This window comes from Thermobia domestica, chromosome 13 (genome assembly GCF_964235325.1).
Source record: "Thermobia domestica chromosome 13, izTheDome1.hap1.1, whole genome shotgun sequence".
NCBI lineage: Eukaryota > Metazoa > Arthropoda > Insecta > Zygentoma > Lepismatidae > Thermobia > Thermobia domestica.
Genome location: NC_137466.1, coordinates 141,402,550 through 141,413,680, shown reverse-complemented (window position 1 = coordinate 141,413,680; position 11,131 = coordinate 141,402,550).

Sequence of the window (11,131 nt, the reverse complement as noted above, 5' to 3'; positions counted from 1 at the left end):
CGTTTTACTTCTGAACATCATATTTTTACCATTTTATGCACTATAAAAATTGAACTGAAATTGCATTAAAATTAACATTTCTTTTTAAAATTGATTTGATCTGTTGCATCAGAATATCCGATGTTCAACATATGGCATTTTGATGTTTTACTACCTTAAGTCAAAATGCCTTTATGTCCGGGGATATTAACTAACTTATAATGAATCCATAACTATTCTATTACGATATCTCTAAACCTACTTTTTAATATCTCTATCCATTTCGGCATCTTGGTTTCAAATTTTCCTTACACATTTTTTTTTTCTAAGCGGTCACCTTACGTGGTACTGGTGTACTGGTTTCACTTAACTATTTAAAAATAAGGGAGTTGGAGCATGACTTCGCACAAGGTACTCATATGCATACTCTGGCAAAGATCTGTGACATCACCGTTTATTGCTCCCCTTTTCAGTAACTCACACAAAAAGATGAAGGAACTGATAGATACAAGTGGTGCCAGGCAAGCAAGAATATCGACAGCATAATTAATGATTTTGGAGGTATATTAGTCGTCAGTCCATCATTACGCGTATATTGTTAATTGCTTTGTGCGTCTTTCTCTTTTTGTGCTTCTCTCTTTTTTTCCAGATTGTAGAAGCATGCTCTTACATCACACATCTGGCAATCGAAAGCCACTGGAATAGCATTTTAATACTTTAGGCTACTTAAGCGGAGGCTATCCTTATCCCATACAAGGAATATGTGCTGATGTTATATATATATGATTAAATCTAAAATATTTTTTGAGGTTAAGAAATTTTAAGTTAAACCTCAAAAATATTCGTTACCTTAAAGCTTCATATGCTTCGGGTATGCGAAAATATACTGTATACTCTCATACTTGGAATTTGAGAGGGAACATAATGCATAGAGTATTGCTGCTTGGCATCAGTTTAGTATCAAATGTAAGTTTTTCGATCAAAGCTCAAAAAACGTTGTTGAGATGAAAACTTCACTTAGTTGCCGTATGAGAGGCCATATAATACTAACTGTTTCAATCACCAGCTTAGATTAACTCGTAAATGTAAATTTTGTGTGATTTTTTTTTTTTTACTGTGTTTATCAGAGTTTATTCATATCTTAATTTTTCTGAAGGAAATAATTTAGTTCACATGTGATCTATGTAGAAGTAAATAACGCCTTCACATCAAGTGATTTTTTTTTTTAATATACGTAATACTGCTTCCTGACACAAATGTTATGTGACATTGACCACAACGTTTACTGTACAATCCGAACCACATGTCATACTATCGAAGGCCAAACAACATGTCAGTGGTCGTAGGATGAGACTTCTCCTTCGTAATTCTTTGGCAATATGTGAGGAAATTAAGACGAATTAAGACTTTAAGCTGTTCTAAATCCATATATTTTGGTTCTATTTGTTCATTTAATGATGAACAAATTCCATTTCGACATAAACACTGACATAAAACAGTGGTGCAACAACTCTAAGTCTCATAACTCTGTTGTGGCAGAAACTTCGGAGAAATAACATGAAATATCAGTACAGAAAAGATTGGTAGATATATAAGGGAATTACACAGCTTTACACTAAAGTTACTGAATTTTACATTTTCTATTATCTCTCAATGGTTAGATAAAATATTACTTTTGAAATTGGATGCCCGTAAAAGCTGATGAGGAAAAGTTTCGGACGGAAGCGAGAAAATAATTTTAAAAGATTAGAGATACTTATTATTCAATTTGGCTAACCATACAACATGAACCTTGTGATTCAACACAATGGGTTACAGTTACTGAATAAAATGCAGTAGTAAAATACATTTTATATGAGAAAGGTTCAAACTTCTACCTTTACTTTCAACAAAATTATATTTTGTTTTCAAATTACACAGATAATAAACTTTGTTTCTGGAAATGATTCTAAAACCATGCTTTTTCACTGACAAGCGGTAGTGATAGTGAATTTCAGAAGGCAAGATGAATGATGGGTCATAGTGAATCACTTTACTACGCTTTACGTTCCCCTGATCAATGATCAATAAATGAAATGCGCGATAATTGTCAACTCTAAAGAAAGAAGTCAGGAGAGAGACAAATGAATCAATAAATTGACGAAAGTATACTTGTTCAGTTCTAAACATTGTCATCTTTGAACTGCCTACTCTTTCCTCGTCTTTGACAGATAGTTACTATATTTCTTCATTAGCAAAATTTTTGTTCTGTAGTTTATACTTAGGAGAAGGTCTATACTGACGATAAGTGCCTTCCAGTTGACAAATATGAAGTCGATGCACGGTTTCTCGTTTGTAATAGGAGAGAAAAAATATAGAGAAAGGAGGAAATGATATAATTGCCTTCAAACTAGAAAATCTTTGAGTGTTATGTCCAACTAATATGCCGTGTGGGCTAAAGGAGACGGTGCTGATGAGAAATGAGTGGAATGAAGAAACTAGGAGGAAACGGGAGAACCTCGAGCAAACCCACGCACATGGTGTTTATCCACAATAAAACCCACTTGGCGCAAGGTGGGATCGAATCAGGGATCCCACGCACGAGGTAAATGTTCTACTACTGAGTCACCGTGGCCCCTGCCTTGAAACCATAAGGTTCTATTGACAAAGGAAGGCTTTAATTGAAACAGTTGATGTGTATGTATTGTAGAAGAGCGTTGTGATGTCATAAATACTACCTTCCCTTAGGGATGCCCACGAGACGAGTCGAGACAAGATTTTCCTGACAAAATTCGAGTCGAGACATCACTTTTACAGCACATTTTCGAGACGAGACAGCCACAAATCTTGTCTCGTGCGCATCCCTACCTTCCCTACCCCCCAAAAACGTTTAAGTGCTTCAACTGCAAGATCTAGCAGAGCTCGTACACCAAGCCGTCGAAATGCGTACCCAAACAAACACTTGTAAATCGTGGCAGTACTTGCTGGGTACTTCCTATGAAAAGGTGCCTCGGAAACTCATTGAGCTCGGGAAGAATAAAAGGCACTTCATCAGCTGACCCTAGCACAAGCTCAAAGACGGGTTGACGTGTGCCATAACTGGTCGATAAGAGTGTTAGTGACCGGAACATCGAACTAAGTGTTATGTGCCATTAAAATTTTATCTTCACCCGTAAACTAACCCATAGAAACCAGTGTTTCAACACCGGGGAGCGGGGACCCTCCGGAACCGACAGTCAAACAGGGAAGAATTGAGCACAAATTTATTTGCATGTAGTAGAAATATGAAAGTGTGGCCCATTTTCAACAATTTCAGATTATTGTATACTCAACAATGATCTCTATTTGCATCATCTCGAACAAACGTACGAACTCTGGCTCAAAAGTACTCGAATTTACTGAACCGGAGGCTTTCTGTTCATACATTCCCCAATAAATCCCGGAACTGGAAGGAATGGAACTCCTTCCAAATTATTCATCCAAACTTATACTTTGGGGTTACTATTTATTCCGGTTATATCATATTTTCTTCACAGCAGAGTCGATTGGAATCTAAACAAAGTGGAAATGAGAGCCGAAGAATGTTTTGCACCTCCGCCTTTTGAATATTAGAGGATTCGAATCAAAAAACTTGGCTCAAAGATAGATATTGAGATCCATTTGTATGAGATCCTGACCACCTATATTGTTTCATACGAAAAGTGCGTACAGATGGAACACTTATACAGAAAGTGTTATAAAATATGCGTTTTCAGTTATATGTTTGCTGTACGTTAAGCCCCAAACCTACAGTATTTACAAATGTAACATACAATTTTACGTACGCCAAATACATTTTTTCTCAGTGTAATTTTTGTTCACCATGAAATCACGAACATTGTAACACAGTGGTACACTTTTCTAAATAAGGGAAGCGTAGCAAGTTAGTAAAAAACTGTGTTTACCCTTAGAAATTTCATATACATTTGCATGTTTCTAAGTAGAAATAGGATGGTAATTTCCCTGTTCACATTTTAAAATGAAAGTACTTCCTCACATTATATTTATGACTAAGATTGCGTCCTTAACCTTTTGATGAGCATAAAAGTAATAAACAAAAACTGGTTCTCTGTACAGCCTTGAACTACAAACATATTTTTTTTAATGAAAGTTAATGTAAAAAAGTAGTTCAAGTAATAATAGTATATTAACCAACTATAATTACGCGTAAATTTAAAAAGGATAACTGATTTGTTACTCTGAGTAAAGTGAGAATAATAATAAAAAAATATATCAAGACATCTATGCATTTAAATCACCCATACCTTTAGTTTTTCAATATGTAAATTTTTGTTTCATTAGGAACTACTTTTGATATTAATATAATCTAACACATGCTCAGAGTTTTCTGTTGCATTAGGTATGTACAGGATTATTCCAGTACGTCTACAATACATTCCCCAGTCTAGATACGACATAAAGTGATTAACCGAATACCGAGTAAAGTTAGGAATGTTATCTAGAGGTTTTTGAGAGATCATTTCCCATTACATAATTTGTTCTTTCAATCGAAGTGTATAAGCGAACGAGATTTTTTTAAAGTTGGGTTTCTTTCAATACTTTATGCATATGTCGACATTTGTAGCTAATAAGCAGGAAGAACCAGATGCTTTCAATTTATTTTTTTGGCTACAGTTTTTAACATTAGATATACAGCACAGTTTGTAGAACAGTCCGAAAAGAAACACACTGATGTTTTGTGGTTATCCACTCGTAAAATAAGTACCAAATTATTTACAATTACCTTGTAAATATGTACAGATGATAATCATAATGGTGTAACTCACTTAAAGAAAATACACAGAAACCAGATCTAGATCAGCCTGTCTGTTTGTTAACGGAAAACGTAAATAAGAGTTTCATTCAATTACGAGCTGATGACAATGGAAATTCTAGTGATAGAGGAACCTATTGTTTTGTTCCCCAATTTAATACAATAGATTCTGCATTCAGCCCACTGTAACTTTAATCCGTCCATAAGATGAAAGGCAATTTCATTTGAAAAGACACAAGTGCAAGAGAAAGTGAAAAAAGGATGATCCTATTCATGGGGAACAAGGAGACCAACAAAACCAAAGATACATAGAAGAAGCTGAATGTTTGGAACACAAGAGGAAATATCTCGATATTGCTAGATTATTTGGATCAGAAGAAGAGAGACAGAAGAGGATACAAGAAAAGTTAATTGAGACATCACAAGAAAGAATATATATACTACAAAAAGAATAAGTTGACAGGAGAAAAGATGGATAAGAGTACATTAGGATTTTGAATTTGGTAGATATTCTTGAAAAGTAGAATAATGACTAGAAGAAGTGAATATAGCAGGAAATAGATATACATAATTTAAAAATTTGATTACAGAAATTGCTATTAAAAAACGGTAGGATGAATGGAGAAAATCGGTATGTGAGGAATTAGGAAAACGAGATACCAGAAGTTTGGATTTGTGTGATCTACTGAAGTATATTAGAACCGAAGCGTCCTCCACAAAAGGCTCCGGAGAATATTGAAGTGGTAAGATTTGCAATAAAAAGGAGTCGTAGCAAATAGACTAGAAAGGCAGCAGTATAACTTAGAATATCTAGGTGCTCTGTCCAACGAATTCTGAAAGATTGGCCTCCATTATGTATCCGTACAAGATCATTGTTGTGCAGGAACTTACACATGACCACAAGCGGCAGAGACTAATGTTGACTTGTTGGGCAGTGGATAAGCGACAAACTCTTAACAACGTTTGGTTTTCTGATGAGATTCAATTTCACTTGGATGGTGTGTATAACGAACAAAATGCGCGCTTTTGGGCTAATGAGGATCCGCGATTGCTTCATGGAAAACATTATGCATGGAAGGACTGCAGTATGGGTCGCAGTTTCCAGCAACGGATTTATTGAACGTTTCTTCTTCGAATAATCGTAAACAGTGAGCGATACTTGATCAATAATTTTATTGCACTGTTGCTTGCTACTGCTTTGCCTATCAGAACGCAGTTATTGCAGGATGATGCAAGACCGCACGCTGTAGTCATTTTAGGTTAGCTCCCAGTCCAGTTTACAGTCGAGTTCTAACTCATATGATTATTTTATATCGGGAGAGTTCCAGGAAAATATCTTTTGGAAGCATCTCTAAAATTTTATTGGGCCTAGAAGATTTGTTGTTCAGATGTGCAGTAAAATTACGGAAAACATGTATCATCAGGTAATCAATAACATCAGTCTTCGTTTAAATGAATTACAAAATAAAATTTGTGACCATGTTGAACTTATCCTTCATTAGAACAATTCTCTATAATATGTTTGTTTCTTTTAATACTAGATTCATTGGAATATTCTTACTAATAAAAGTTTTATAAAAAAGTGTTTCAGAACAAAACTAAGAAGTTCATTTCTATTCAAGTATTACTATTATTTGTTAATATTTTATCTTAATGTAAAATGTATTTACTGTTGAAATCAATCTAAAAATTCGAGTTTTTGATCCCCAGAAATTCAAGTTCCTAAGATATGGTCTATATTATTTTAGAACGGGGATAATTGTCTTATAACTCAAATGCAAGGAATTAAATTCATAATCTAAGTCTTCAGTGAAGTTCTATGGAACTAATTATTATAAAACTATAACATTCACTTCATGGAAACGGTTTTGTTACATATGATATGAATTTGCCATCCATATTATCGTATCTAAGACATGATGAACGAAGGAAGAAGGTGAGTTATGTTGATATGCAAAACTTAAAAATCAGATAAATAAAATAACATAAAATATTGTGTAGTCGATGGAAATGAATAAAAACCGAAAAGCATGTTGCCTGAGATCTCCCATATGTAAACAGGTAGTAGGACGTTGCATAGCGTGATTCAGGTAACTAATGGGTTAGCTTCCCCAACATGAAGCAGTTGAATGAAAGAGACGAGACAGTGTATGTCATCAGGAAGCATTGTGGTGGTGTTACTCACAACAACATGGCCCGGTCACAACATTTGAGTGACTTCACACGGGGAAAAATCGTCTAAGAAACTGGAAGAATTACGAAGTGTGACTAGTGCTCGCAAGTTTGGTATTGCTTACTGGATTATTATGGTGATGACCACGGTTAACTACAGCAGAGGATGATCACTACATTGTGAAACATGCAAGAAGGGACCGACATCAAAATGTGCGTGTAATTGCAAAAACATTTAAGAGGGTTGAAAGTCGCCTAATCGCACACTTCAGAGTAGCATATCGACTGGATGGAGGTCCCTTTGCCGGACGGTAATTGCATTTCGTTGGCAGCCGCACATCGGTGGCATCGTTTGCGGTTGTGCCAAGCACATCAGGACTGGAGCGAGTAGGAGATGGATCGCGTTCTCTTGTTCAGTGAAAGCAGGTTCAGTCTGAACAGTGATTCTGGATTTACACTCTTCGGGTAAAAGATGGGAAAATGGAATGAACCCAGGAACATTATCGAAAATGTTCATTTTGGAGGTTCGATGTTATGTTGGGAGGCATAATGTTGAATAGGAATATCAATCTCCAAACTTTTGATCACAGTGCGATCACCGTTCAACACTATTGTCACTCTGTAATCCTTCTCTGCGTATGTCGTTTCAGATGTGCAGTCAGTCCCCACTTCTTTTTTGTGGCCTAACCTCATCGAACAGCGCAGGTGTTGGAGCTCTTGGAAAGGGAGGATATTCGACGAAAGAACCGACCTGCCTATTTGCTCGACTTGAATATTATTGCGTACGTTTGTAATGTTATGTTGAGAGCCTTGCAGCGCAGCAAGAACCATCGAGTAGGTGTTGAAAGCTCTAGTGGAATATTGTAGCTCCATACTGTAATAACTCATTTCCAGCTTAGTGTACAGCTTGGAAGCACATTGCAGAGCATACATCGCAGTTCGTGCTCATCATAAACTCTTTGAAGGACCATTTCATTCCTTCTGCAGTGTCAGAGTGCATCACGTTTCACAGTGCTTTCACTGTATAAAATTATTGCCATTTAGACAGCGAAGGGCATTTATTTGATATTTTGTTTTTCTAATCACATGTTTCCTTCTATTGTTTCCTGTATCATGCTATAGCACTACTTTCTATGTGTGGTTCAAGTTTCACTGATCTATACCACTTGTGAGTGACACAGCATACTAAACTTATTTACAGTATGCACACCCAGTGTATTTAAGATCTGTAAAATAATAAGTGTTGGGTACAGAAGAGAAGTATCATTGTCTGATTGGTTGATCACCCTTCTTGTCCGAATGCTTTGACTGAATCTACCTGGATGTATACCTAATATAACTAATATTATTTGGTTAATAGGATAGAATCATTTCCTTTCAGCACCGTGAGGTTAGCCTATATCTTATCGTGAAGTATGTTTCTCATAAACTTCCACCGAGAATGCGTATATGCTAACCATATACAGATATAACCAAGGAAGAGTTGTTTATTTTGATAGTGAGAACTGTCAATACATACCTACATATTTACATGATTTACGCAAGCACTTAAAACATTTATGAAGTGAAATATAGCACTCACATGAAACTTGACGAGTTTATCCTTCATATAAAATCAAGCAAAGAAGTGCTAAAAAGAATATAGGTTGTAGAAATCCTCCTTTGAGAACTATGTACTGGCAAAAGGCCAAATATTAGGTTTTTGAGTACTCTTGTCTTGAAAAATATAAGACGTAGTTAAAAAAGCTTCGTAACGCTTTAAAAGAACTAGTACAAAATATATCTAAATACCCATTTCCAAAGCTGTACAGTTTCTACGTTAGTGTTGTCTACGAAACGACAAGTTTCTCATCTCGTCTGCAAAACAACACAAGAATTACATTTTGAAATCCGAGACGAAACAAAAAATTACTTGAGTCTCGTGTGCACTCGTTCAATTAGGGCTGTTCCTAATTCCGGAATTCCGGAATTTTTCGGAACGGAAATTCCAATTCCGGAATCGGAACATAGTTTCAAGACGTTCTTGAATTCCGGAATTTCGGAACGTTCCGGAATTTCGGAACATTCCGGAATTTCGAAACATTTCGGAACTTCTTATTGAAAAAATAATTTTTGCTGTTACCCCGAACTGAGACGTGTGCGCAAAGCTTAGCTTTGAAACTGGATATTGATTCCGCTGTGCTGAAGGAAGGAGTTTTGGTCCACGGCAACTGGTTTGTTTCATTCTCTAGATCCGTTCACTGTGAACGATTGCGCATAAGATTTGAAACTTTGTCTGGTTATCCATAAAGTCTCAATCATAAGTGATTCAGTGTAAATTCCGTGATTTTGTTGCAGAAATCGGAACATAGAAATTCGAGCTAGTTCTTCCCTTTAGTTTGGTTTATCTTCCGAGAAACACCTTTTTTATAAACCACTTTGTATATTCTTTTTTAAATGAATAGCGACTGTAACTTTTCCATTTATGCGAGGCAACCCTAACAAGAAATTGAACTGCATATCTTTTGATGTATGGCCATTGTTAAGTATAAATACCTGAAGGAGGGGCAGAGAATCATTTAAAAGAAAATACGATTTTCAGTAAAGGGATAGGATAGTCTGAAATAAAAATGTACAATTATTATGCTGCTGTCCGTATTATGTAAAAATATGCATTATTGATGTTACATGAACTTTTTGGAAACTAGAATCAGTATTTCATATTTCAGGTTCAAATCACGCAAAGCTAAAATTATTATTGCATCGCTTGTGTTGTATTTAGTATACTGCATGCTGCAAACAGCAAAAAAAATCTTAGAACAAGGGATTACTGTTTAATATTTTTGTAACTTCTATAATCATGATGCTACTGCTGTTTTTTTTAATGAAAGTTTTATCAAGCATTATTTGCATAACTTGTCAAAATGTACGTACAACGAGAGTAAATCGAATAGAGGTGCAAACTTTACATAATATCTTATAATTATTCACATGTACGCGCTACTCTTTTCTTGTCCTGCGACACTTATTTGAATAACTAACTAAATAAAGGTGTCTATCAGTTAAATACTAAGCATTGGAACCTACGTATGAAGATTAGTTCTAACTCTACTAATCAAAATTTTATGCAAGGTGATAAATGAATTGTGTGAGTGAAAAACATTTAAAATTGGTTTGTTGAGAAATTGTATTAATCACCAATAGGCTATATTATCAACGTTGTGAAATTCTGATGTAAAAGCATGTTACTTTCTTTAAACAATTACATTGATACAAGCCAACAGAATATGTACATTTTCATACAAAGCTGCAATATGAAAGGTAGTTATACATTCAGATGAAAGGGTCTGCACCAATGACTAACTAACAACAAGAAAGGTAAATGTTCAATTAGTATACCCGAAATTGTGAGTAGCGATGGTAAAAGTTAAAAATGAAAGAAATCGTTTCGTAAATGTTAATATTCACATTAAAAGTATTAGCCTAATGTTCATATTTCGCTCTTACGAAATAATTAATTTGTATCAAAAACTATCCGTACTTCGCGTAAATTGATCTTTACAAAAATTGATGTCTTACTTTCCTTGAGTAGAAAAGTTGGCGAAAACTTTCTTTCTCCTGATTTCTCAAATAAATCAGATAAAAAAGATCAATGAGATAAAAGAAGTTTGTTAAGCTAAAAGTCCCTAAAGCCCATTTTATGCGATGCAATTTTCTATGCAATCTTGCATGCTAAGAGTCATGCGTTCAAATTATTTCGTGTAATAATAATTAACATTCAACTTTCCATAGTAAATTGCACGTATTTCACCTTGTTCGGAGATAGAACATGTGCAATCTACCATGGAAAGTTGAATTCTAATTTTTATTACAGGAAATAATTTGAATGCATGTCTCCTAATTTTGCATATATAATTGCCTTGTCTAATTCGTCTAAAGTCTACTTTCCCCTAATATTTAAAAAATCATCTGGGCATTTATATGAAAATTGACATTTAATACATGCTCTTATAATATTTTATCCACATCATTGTTCTCTAACAGTATTATTTTGTAGCACAGAAATTTTGCTTTTTCTTTCAATAGTAATTTACATTTACATTTTTGTTGCATTATTTGATGACGTCTCAGGTAGCATCAGTTATACCATTTCAGGGTTTCAGTTGTCAAAATTTTCACAATTATGTATTACTCATGTGTACTCCTTGT